Genomic DNA, 11,224 nt, shown 5'->3' with positions numbered 1-11,224 from the left:
GGGGTTGCGTTGGGGAAACGGGTGAGTGATGGAATATTGCGTTGGGGAAACGACCCAACGGGTCAGAGGGGTAGGGAGGGGAGAGGGGTTATGGAGGGTGGAAGGGAGTGACTGGGTAGGGGAAAGGAGAGGGAGGGAGAGGTGAAGGTGGGAGTGGAGAAGGTGAGAGGAGGGAGGTTGAAGAGGAGGGGGAGGGAGCATTGGGCGATGCGGGGTAATGAGCCGCCACTGCGCTGTTGGGGCTTATAGGTGAGTAGTGGAATATTGCGTTGGGCGAATGGGTTATGTTGGGAACGGGTGATGGGGGTGATTGGCTCCAGGGGGCGCCTGTCTCCGGGGTGAGCCCTGATGCCGCATTTGGGGACCAGCCCTCCCGTGTGACACCCCCCCACCCCCCCTTGGTTGGGGGATAGGGCCCAACGAATCCGACTTGGACTACCATCCCTCTACACCTCTCCTATCCAGGTACCTGTCCCAACTCCCACCTGTGGCATCTCATCCCATATACCCTGTCCCTCATAATTGTCCCTCAGGTTCCCGTTCCCCTCTCACCTTAAACCCATGTCGTCTGGTTCCTGATTCCCCAGCTCTGGGTAAAAGGCCCAGAGTGCATTCACTCCACCCCCACATGATTTTTACACCTCTATGAGATCAGCTCTCATCCTCTTGTGCTCCAAGGAATAAAGTCCTAGCATGCCCAACCTCTCCCGACAGCTCAGGCCTTCATGTCCTGGCAATAGACAATAGGCGCAGGAAATGGCCATTTGGCCCTTCGAACCAGCACCGCCATTCAATGTGATCATGGCTGATCATCCACAATCAGTACCCCGTTCCTGCCTTCTCCCCATATCCCTCGAGCTCTATCTAACTCTCTTGAAAGCATCCACAGAATTGGCCTCCACCACCCTCTGAGGCAGAGAATTCCACAGACTCTCAACTCTGTGAAAAAGTATTTCCTCATCTCCGTTCTAAATGGCTTCCCCTATTTCTTAAACTGTGGCCCCTGTCTCTGGACTCCCCCAACATTGGGAAGATTCCTGCCTCTAGTGAGTCTAAACCATTAATAATCTTATATGTTTCAATAAGATGCCCTCTCATCATAAATTCCAGAGTATACAAACCCAGCCGCTGCATTCTATCAACAAATGACAGTCCCGCCATCCAGGGAATTAACCATGTGAACCTACGCTGCACTCCCTCAATAGCAATAATGCCCTTCCTCAAATTTGGAGACCAAAACTGCACACAATTCTCCAGGTGTGGTCTCTCTAGGGCCCTGTACAACTCCAGAAGGACCTCTTTGCTCCAATAGTGAGGTTGCACGGCAGTCGTGGTCATGACCCGTGACCTGTATGTTTGCCACGTAACGCCTTCTGGAGTACACGCAGTGAACGTCAGGTAACCACTTACTATGGCTGCCAGTACAGCGGGCCCTTCTGTTCTAGCATCCGGACTACACGCTGACTGGTTCCACGTTCACAGACCCCGCAGCCGGGGGGGGGGGGGGGGGGGGATCGGGGTGCCGGTGCATAGCGGTCAGTGACTGGGTGGGCGGAGGGACCAGACTGTCCCCAACTCTGCTGCAGATGACTGGGACGTTGCCAGGTTTTCGTCCCCGTGTGCCCTCTGCCCGGGCCGCGGCTCCACTCCACCCAGCCCCGTGTGTGGGCACTGCCGACTCGCAGCCTGTGACAGTATGGCTGCACAGGGGGAGACGGGTCGGAGGGACACCGTGGCCGGACATCGCTGACCCCGGGGGCAGAGTGGGGGCTGTCCTGAGGTATGCGTTCCTTCGGCCGCTTACACCTTGGTGCTCTGGTTTTCACTGCAAAGATACTAGAGCATTTGGTTCAGAGCGCTCAATCACCCTCCACAATTATTTACAGCGCAACAATTGACCATTTCGATGGTTTTTAACGGGTAAGAAAGTACACGTTCCGTGTGTTAAGTGTATGCCGGAGGCTGCCATGTCATCCGGAAGGATTGAGCTGCTCCGTACATCATGCCCTTTGACCCGATGACCTTACGTGCAACCACCCTATACTCAACTCCTCTTGTTATGAAGGCCACCGTGCCATTCGCTTTCGTCATTGCCTGCTCTACCTGCATAATTACTTTCAGTGACTGATGAACAAGGACCCCCAGACCCTGTTGGCACTTCCCCTTTCCCCAACGAAATCAATTAGATAATAATTTGTCTTCTGGTTTTTGCCACCAAAGTGTATAACCTCATATTTATCCACATTAAACTGCATCATACCCTTCATCCTCATAGCATCCTCCTCACAGTTCACACTGCCACCCAGTTTTGTGCCATCTGCAAATTTGCTAATGTTACTTTTAATCCCGTCATCTAAATCAATAATGTATATTGTAAATAGCTGCGGTCCCAGCACCGAGCACCTAGTCACTGCCTGCCATTCTGAAAGGAACATCCTTGTAAATGTTCTCTGCAACCTTTACAGCTTAATACCATCCTTCCTATAGCAGGGTAAACAAAACAGAACTAATGCTTCATCTGCACCCTCACCAACTTTGAGGAGAGGGAGCACTGGAATAGTGGAGAGAGGGAATGGAAGGAGAGTGTCACTGGGGCAGAAACTCGCCCACCCTCGGCTGCCTGCTGCCTGCAGTTCCACCCGCCACCGCCGGGGGCGGTGGACGACATGAATGGTCTGGAGTTGGGGAACGTTTGAGCGAAAGATTGTTGGTGAGTGGGGGGGGGGGGGGGGGGGGAGAGAGAACGAGGGGGGGTATAGGATAGGAGAGTGGAGGGGAAGGGAGCAGCCCCGGGTGGGGGTGATGGAGGAGCAGAGCAATGTCTGGCTAACGGAAGCGATGGGCAGGGCGCTGAGCATTGCGCTGCTGAGCCTGGCCATGTTCGGGATGTCACTGCGCCTGGAGATGATCCTGCTGCTCGTCCAGCTGCCCAATGTCCCGCCGGCCCATCCACCCTCTTCCCCAACCTGAGGATACCCCCAGACCCGACCCCAGGATCCTCAACACCCCCTAGCGGGACCCTGCTGAGACCCGACTGGGGGCCGAGACAAGGAGAGCAGTGGTGCTAGGCTGTGGGGGGACTGAGCGGGTCATGTCGGGACCCTTCAGACGTAGGGAGGAGGGGGGAAAGTGGGGTAGAAAGCTGCAAAAATCACCTTGGCTCTCCAAGTCAAGTCAAGTCAACTTTATTTGTCACATACACATACAAGATGTGCAGTGAAATGAAAGTGGCAATGCCTGCCTATTGTGCAAAAAAAACCAACAGAACAACAAAACAGAATAGAACCAGTATTTACATTTTAGATTTTTTTTTGTTTTTAAAAGACACAACATAACAGTAAATTAGTCCCTGGTGAGATAAGAGTTTACAGTCCTGATGGTCTGTGGGAAGAAACTCCGTCTCATCCTCTCTGTTTTCACAGCGTGACAGCGGAGGCGCTTGCCTGTCCGTAGCAGCTGGAACAGTCCGTTCGTTGCTGGGGTGGTAGAGGTCCCTCATTATGTTGCTGGCTCTGGATCTGCACCTCCTGTTGTATAGGTCCTGCAGGGGAGCGAGTGTAGTTCCCATAGTGCGTTTGGCTGAACGCACTACTCTCTGCAGAGCCTTCCTGTCCTGGGCAGAGCTGTTCCCAAACCAGATTGAGATGTTGCCGGACAAGATGCGTTCTGCAGCCCCAGAGTAGAAGCACTGAAGTCTTCTCAGAGAGACTTTGAATTTCCTCAGCTGCCTGAGGTGGTAAAGGCGCTGCCTTGCCTTACTCACGAGTGCGGCAGTTTGCGTTGTCCATGTCAGATCCTCTGTGATGTGGACTCCCAGGTATTTAAAGCTGCTCACCCTATCCACAGTACGTCCTTGGATGTTGAGCCCTTCTAAAGTCCACAATCAGCTCCTTAGTTTTTGTGACATTGAAGTGGAGGCTGTTGTCCTGACACCAGAGTGCCAGATCAGCCACCTCCTCCCAGTAAGCTTTCTCATCGTTATCAGAGATCAGGCCCACCACCAGTGTCATCAGCAAAATTAATGGAGTTAGAGCTGAACCTGGCTACACAGTCATGTGTGTACTGGGAGTACAGTAGGGGGCTAAGGACGCAACCCTGGGGGGAACCTGTGTTCAGAGTGAGGGGGTTGGAGGTATGTGTTCCCATCTTGACCATCTGGGGCCTGGCGGTGAAGGGAGGGTGGTGTGCAGAACCTGGGAGACGACATCATCCGTGGATCTGTTCGGATGGTATGCGAACTGCAGCGGGTCCATGGTGCGAGGCGAAGGCGCAGATGTGGTTCTTGATCAGCCTCTCGAAGCATTTCATGACTACTGAGGGAGGGCCACCGGTCGGTAGTCATTCAAGCAAGCTGGGGAGACATTCTTTGGCACTGGTACAATGGTGGATCTTTTGGCCAGGGAGTGGTGAGCACTGGAGAAAGCTGAGTGGCACAAGACTTTAGTAGTCGCCCAGATATACCATTTGGACCTATAGCTTTCCTCGTGTTCACACGCGTCAGAGCCCTCCTCACATCGTGCTTGGTTACCGAGAATGTGTGCACTTCCCCAGCGGTGAACCTCCCTCCAGCTTCGCTAGCCCACGCACTGGCGCTGTTGTTTTTGATAGCCGGCGAGCTAGGGGCGATGTTCAGATCATCATCTAGGGAGGTGATGGCACTCCCGGTTGAGGGGGGGGCTGCTCTGGTAGTTAGTTATAGTCTGGAGCCCCTGCCAAAGGTGTCTGGTGTCCCGCTGCTCCATCTGTGACTCCATCCTGTCCCTGTACCTCCTTTTTGCGTCCTTCACCGCCCTTCGCAGTCTGTAGGATTCTGCCTTGTAGTCATCCATATTGCCGGATGCCAGGCCGGAGTTTTAAGCAGCGGTACGAGCATTCAAGGCAATGCGAATGGACCTGTCCACCCAAGGTTTTTGATTAGGAAAGATGCTAACCCTTACTGTGGGGACGATGTTATCGGCTAATGTTGCAATGAAGTCTGTGACCGCTTCCGCGAACTCACTGACGTCTCTGGAACTGGCTTGGAACATATTCCAGTCGACATCGCTCAGTGCGTCTTGCAGCATGGCCTCTGAATGGTCAGACCACCACTTTGCGTCCCTCGTCACTGCTGCTTCCCATACTATCCGTTGTTTATACTCCGGCAGCAGGAAAATGGCAGCGTGGTCAGATTTTCCAAAAGGAGGCAGAGAAAAGGGCGTAGTCTTTCCTGAACTGCGTGTAGCAGTGGTCCAAAGTTCTTTCCCCTTTGAAGAAGAGACACAAACAACCGCGTAGGCTGCAATCAGGAAGCACAAACTGCTGGAGTAACAGGCTGCGGCTCAGGCAGAGTCTGTGTTACTCCAGCACTTTGATGTTCTCAGTCGGACGTGCTGAGTTGCTGCAACACTCTTTGTTTTGTTCCAAGGATCGTGTTCCTGGTTGATTCCATCGCTCCACAATCTTAAAGTTGTTCGCTGTCCTATATGGAGTAAAGGGCCTGTCCCGCTTGGTGGACTGCGGTGCGTCAGTGACTGACGCCCGTAAAACCGTCAAGTTGCACGACATACATGCTGACGTATGCTGTCATGCGGGTGATGCCTGGTTAGGGTTGAGGCTGTAAAATATTCTTCCTTCAATGCGTGGTTTTTAAACATTAATATATTACATTTAATACAATAAAATCAATTGTGCAAATGAAAAGATGTCTGAGTCAGTCGTTCCGTTTTATTTATAGATGTATTGGTCCGCTTCCAGATCCGATCACCAGGGATGGATTCAGTGAGTGTAGACTGAACTCCCCTCTTTCCCCCCCCCCCCCCCCCTTGTCCGATCCCTCCTTCTCCACTCCCCTCTACCCTTCTCACCTCCCCTCTCCCCCCACTTCTTCCCTTCCCCCTCCTCTTCCTCCCTTCTCCCGCTCCACTATTCTCCCCCTTATCCACTACCTCTCTGCCCTCACATCCCCTTCTTCACCTCTCCCTCCCTTCTTCCCCCCCCCCCCAGTTTCCCCAACGCCCCCTCATTTGTGGACCCAGCCTGCAACCAGAGATCCGCCGCATACTATCCCACACATGCTAGGGACTATTTACACAAACTTGTGCGCCTTTGGAGTGCGGGAGGAAACCCTAACCCGAGCCCTAACCTTAATCCTAACCGTAACCCTAACTCTAGGTTGATAGGCTTGGTATAAGTATAAATTGTCCCTAGCGTGTGTGGGATAGTGTGCGGCAGATCACTGGTCGGTGCGGACTTGGTGGGCCGAAGGGCACTGTATCTCTGAACTAAATATGACATGGGGCCCCAGGGGTTGGACTCGAACCCCTAATGTTCAGCCTGCTCCTCATGGGAACTAAACTGTTGGCCACGAGTTGTCCCAGAGGCAGACCTCTCTTCCAATGGTCTCTCCAAACCTCCAGAGGCAGCAGGCTTTTCAACTGGGCACAGGCAATGTTGTCAATGTACCAGTGCCACCTACTGTCCGTCCACTGAGTCTAAATACCCACCACCCATTTTGAAGCAAGGCAAGAGGGCAGAAGACGGGGGGGCGGGGGGAGGTGTTCCCAAAGTCTGCATATATCCCATAGCCAATGTTACTAAAACAGATGTTGTGGCCTTTGTGCAGTACTATTAGTGGGATCCAACTGTCACAGGCTGGGCCCACAAATGGGGGACATCGGGGAAAGTGAGTGGGGGGGGGGGGGGGGGTTGGAGAAGGGGATGTGAGGGTGAGGGGGAGATGCCACCCATTTGTGGACCCAGCCTGTGACAGCTAGATCCCACTAACAACTCGTGGCCAACAGTTTAGTTCCCATGAGGAGCAGGCAGAAGGTTAGGGCCAGGGTTTGGGTTTCCTCACTCACTACAAATGCACACAGGTTTGTATAAATTGTCCGTAGCGAGTGTGGGCTAGTGTGCGGGGGATCCGCTGGTCGTAGGCTGGGTGCACAAATGGGGGGGGGGGCGTGGTGAATGGGAGAAGAGAGGGAGAAGGGGATGTGAGGGGAGGGGGTAGTGACCAATGGCGTACGGGCATCGCCGCATGGTTACGGGCGTTGACGCGCGGTGACGAATAATAAATTATCATGTGGGGCAGGCCCTTAATATTACTTCTACCAGGGACCGTGTAACACTGGGGTACAGTACCAGTGGGAACGGGTTCGTCGCTGTGTTACACCGAGGTACAATACCTAGATATGTTGCAAAAGCTAACCTACTGCCTGCTGCACCTGCATGCCTACCTTCAATGACGTCGCTGCAGATCTGTCCCAGATAATAGTGTGTGCGATTTTTATTATCATGTGGGGTGCCGTTTAGAAGTGGGGCGGGTGTTAAAACGCGATTTTGCAAAACCTACCTTAAATCGGGACAACCGGGTGCGATTTTGGTGCCGTTTAGAAGGGGGCGGGATTAAAACGCGATTTTTAAATCGGGACAACGGGACGGATCTCATACAGCAGACAACGGAAGGTAGGTTGTTTATTTTTACATTAAAAAGGGCTTCTTAAGATCCCTTTATACAAAGTTTAATGTTGCGAGTAGCTAATTTGGGGCCCATTATATCCCGCAGTATTTTTCTGGGCATTTGGGGGTACAAATCTACCGCAATGTGAACGTTCTAAACCAGCGCGTTCCACAGGATTCCACTCGAAATCTGATTTAAATGCCCATTAATTTACTGCAATTGAACACTAAATTCCTTCCATTTGGCCTATAAATTAATGTCAATGAGATTTTAAAATCATGTTTTATTGTGAATTCTTTGTGAATGTTATTTGGATACTTAGGCTATTTAAAAATGTTAATCTTTTCTTAAGAAATGGATAGATGTTTAGATCTAGTAATTGAAGTTTGGAATTAGCTACAATTGGGTAACTAACTAATTATATGCTTTAATTTCAGGTCATCCAAGTAAGATTGTTTTATATTTGTTTCAGTATGCTTCAATCTATGATAACTGAAAATTTCATTCAGTTCTCTTAATTTTTAAGAAAGTTATGGGCTTTTGACTGTCCACGATCACAGCTTTTTTGTTATGTCCATAGAAAATAAATAGGGAACAAGATGCTAATTTCCGAGTATGAAAATGGCCATAACCTTTTTAATACTTGAGATATGAAAGTGAATTAGGTGTCAAATTAAACTTCTTTTTATGCTTTATCTGATGGGATTAATTGCAGATTTGATTTTTAAAATCTCAAAATTTTGTAACATTGCTACAATACCGTACCTGCGATCTCAGGCGCCCTGTAGTTCACTCTTCGCGCGAGAGGAGGCGCTGGCTGTCCCAGATGTATCCTGGCTGCTCAGTCTTTGCCAAAGATCATAGAGCGGATCTTTGGTCTTTGCCTCTCCGCGTGAGCTGGAAGAGCCACTGGCGTAGCACCTCTAGTATTAAAAGATGTCCATTCTATCATCTTTGGTATCTTTGGTCTAGGGCTTCTTCCCAGCCGCCTAGTCTTGACCACACGGCGGCACTGGTATTGGGTTGGTCTCAGTGGCTGAGTCTTCTTCGAGTCTGCAACAGGGGAATGTGCTTGGAAGGAACTGCAGATGCTGGTTTACATCGAAGATAGACACAAAATGCTGGAGTAACTCAGGGGGGCGGCCTTTGGGCGGGGCTCGCGGGGAAGGGGTTCGGCTGAATCGGCTCGGCGGGCGGGCGGGCCTTTGGGCGGGGTCTTGTGGGCGGCCGTTGGGCTGCGTTCGCGGGGCAGGGGCGAGCGGCCGTTGGGCTGCGCTCGCGGGGCAGGGGCGAGCGGCCGTTGGGCAGCGCTCGCGGGGCAGGGGCGAGCGGCCGCAGCGCTGGGCAGGGGCGAGCGGCCGTTGGGCAGCGCTCGCGGGGCAGGGGCGAGCGGCCGTTGGGCAGCGCTCGCGGGGCAGGGGCGAGCGGCCGTTGGGAGCGTCCGTTGGGCGAGGCGGCCGTTGGTGGCGAGCCTCGTGCGCTGTGACCGTTAGTTACCGCCCGGAGGGAGAAGGAGAAGGAGCGCTTCACGGTCGCTCTTCGCCTTTTCACAAACCTTTCGGCGCTCGACGACCTCTCGGACCTTTGTCGTTTGAGACATTTCGTTTTCCATTTGCTGCGTGGAGAAACGTTTCAAGTGAGTATCAACAGTAGTCCTGGAGGAAGGGGGTGGCTGGGTGTATTGCACAGGAACAAGAGGAATTTCTACGTTGCAGTTTTGCGAAAAGTTCTCTCCCCTTGGCTTATGACATGCAAAATTGTTATTAAAATGTATATCTGAGGAAGAAGTCAAAATGTCTCATTTTTGACGCAAAATTGCAGGATGATTAAAACAGGTAATTGAGACCAGGGTATATGCCCATGTTTCTTTCCTCACGGCTTGGTGCCCCAAGAATTTCACAGGCCGGTCTTGGCAGTTCCCGTGGGATTACAGACCCGAACGACAATTTACTGAAGGACTCTGCCGGCATATTTCGAGCTGGGCTTTGCCCGGTGTGGTTTCAAGAGATCCCGATCAAACTGAAGTCAATTTGCAATTGTAATTCCAGTGGTTGGAAACCCACCTCATACAATGCATGATAGGTGGTTATGATTGTTGGAGGTCAATCAGCTCAGCGCCAGGATATTCTTTGGGATAGAAGTAAGGAAGTGGAGATAGCATCTGCAGTTCTTTCCTACACAGAAGGAAGTGGAGATGCTGGTTTACAAACAAAAACAGAGTGTGACGTAATTCAGTAGGTTAGGTAGCATTTCTGCAGAACATGGGTAGGTGATGAAGTGTTTAAGAAGGAACTGCAGATGCTGGAAAATCGAAGGTACACAAAAATGCTGGAGAAACTCAGCAGGTGCAGCAGCATCTATGGAGCGAAGGAAATAGGCAACGTTTCGGGCCGAAACCCAGTTGCCTATTTCAGACTGAAGAAGGGTTTCGGCCCGAAACGTTGCCTATTTCCTTCGCTCCATAGATGCTGCTGCACCCGCTGAGTTTCTCCAGCATGTTTGTGTACCTTGGATAGGTGATGGGTGGGGGGAGTAGAAAGCTGGAAGAGAAGGGGCACTACAAAGCCTGGCAAATAATTGGTGGATAGACACAAAATGCTGGAGTAATAGCGGGACAGGCAGCGTCTCTGGAGATAAGGAATGGGTGACGTTTCATGTTGAGACCCTTCTTCAGAGGGTCTGAAGACGGTTCTCGACCCGAAACGTCACCCATTCCTTCTCCATAGATTAGCAATGTTACAAAATTTTGAGATTTAAAAAATCAAGTCTGCAATTTATCCCATCAGATAAAGCATAACAATACGTTTAATTTGACACCTAATTCACTTTCATATCTCAAGTAATAAAAAAGTTATGGCCATTTTCATACTCGGAAATTAGCATCTTGTTCCCTATTGATTTTCTATGGACATAACAAAAAAGCTGTGATCGAGGACAGTCAAAAGCCCATAACCTTCTTAAAAATTAAGAGAACTGAATGAAATTTTCAGTTATCATAGATTGAACCATTCTGAAACAAATATAAAATAATCTTACTTGGAGGACCTGAAATTAAAGCATATAATTAGTTAGTTACCCAATTGTAGCTAATTTCAAACTTCAATTACTAGATCTAAACATCTATCAATTTCTTAATAAATGATTAACATTTTTAAATAGCCTAAGTGTCCAAATAATATTCACAAATAATTCACAATAAAACATGATTTTTAAATCTCATTTACATCAATTTATAGGCCAAATGGAAGGAATTTAGTGTTCAATTGCTGTAAATTAAAGTCAATTTAAATCGGCTTTCTAGTGGGTTCCTGTGAACGCGCTGGTTTAGAACGTTCACATTGCGCTGGATTTGTGCCCTCAAATGCCCAGAAAAATACTGCGGGATATAAAGAGCCCAAAATGAACTCTTCGCTATAGAAAACTTTATATTACAGGGTTCTTAAGAAGCCCCTTTTAATGTAAAAATAAGGTACATACCTTTAATTGTTTGCTTTATAAAACCCTGGGGCTGCGAGAGGTTGCGGGTTGAGAGAGTGATTTTTAAACTACTATAACTATTATACAAGGCCATAAAAACTAATAATACCTTTTGCGACGGGGTCTTCCAGCGATTTTCCGTTAATGATTTACTAGGCTGAACATTTTCGATTGCAACAACCTAGTAAAATTCGCGTTTTAAACCCGCCCCCTCTAAACAGCGCCAAAATCACATACACGGGGCTGGGACAGATTCTCAGACACGATTCAGGTAGGTTTTGTAACATACCTACATAGATGCTGCCT

At 50.0% G+C, this 11,224-nt stretch overlaps 1 protein-coding gene across 1 annotated transcript in view; it reads left to right on the top strand.

The window, feature by feature from the left end:
* The first annotated feature begins 8,942 nt into the window (after positions 1 to 8,942).
* LOC129697508 (dynein axonemal heavy chain 8-like) overlaps positions 8,943 to 11,224 on the top strand; it is a 641,267-nt gene continuing 638,985 nt past the window's right edge. The window contains 1 exon segment of the mRNA XM_055636144.1: positions 8,943 to 9,077. The gene's annotated coding sequence lies outside the window, so the exon portion shown is untranslated.

Source organism: Leucoraja erinacea, chromosome 5 (assembly GCF_028641065.1).
Source record: "Leucoraja erinacea ecotype New England chromosome 5, Leri_hhj_1, whole genome shotgun sequence".
Lineage (NCBI taxonomy): Eukaryota > Metazoa > Chordata > Chondrichthyes > Rajiformes > Rajidae > Leucoraja > Leucoraja erinaceus.
The sequence above is the reverse complement of the archived record's forward strand: the minus strand, read 5'-3'. Positions and strand labels throughout refer to the sequence as shown.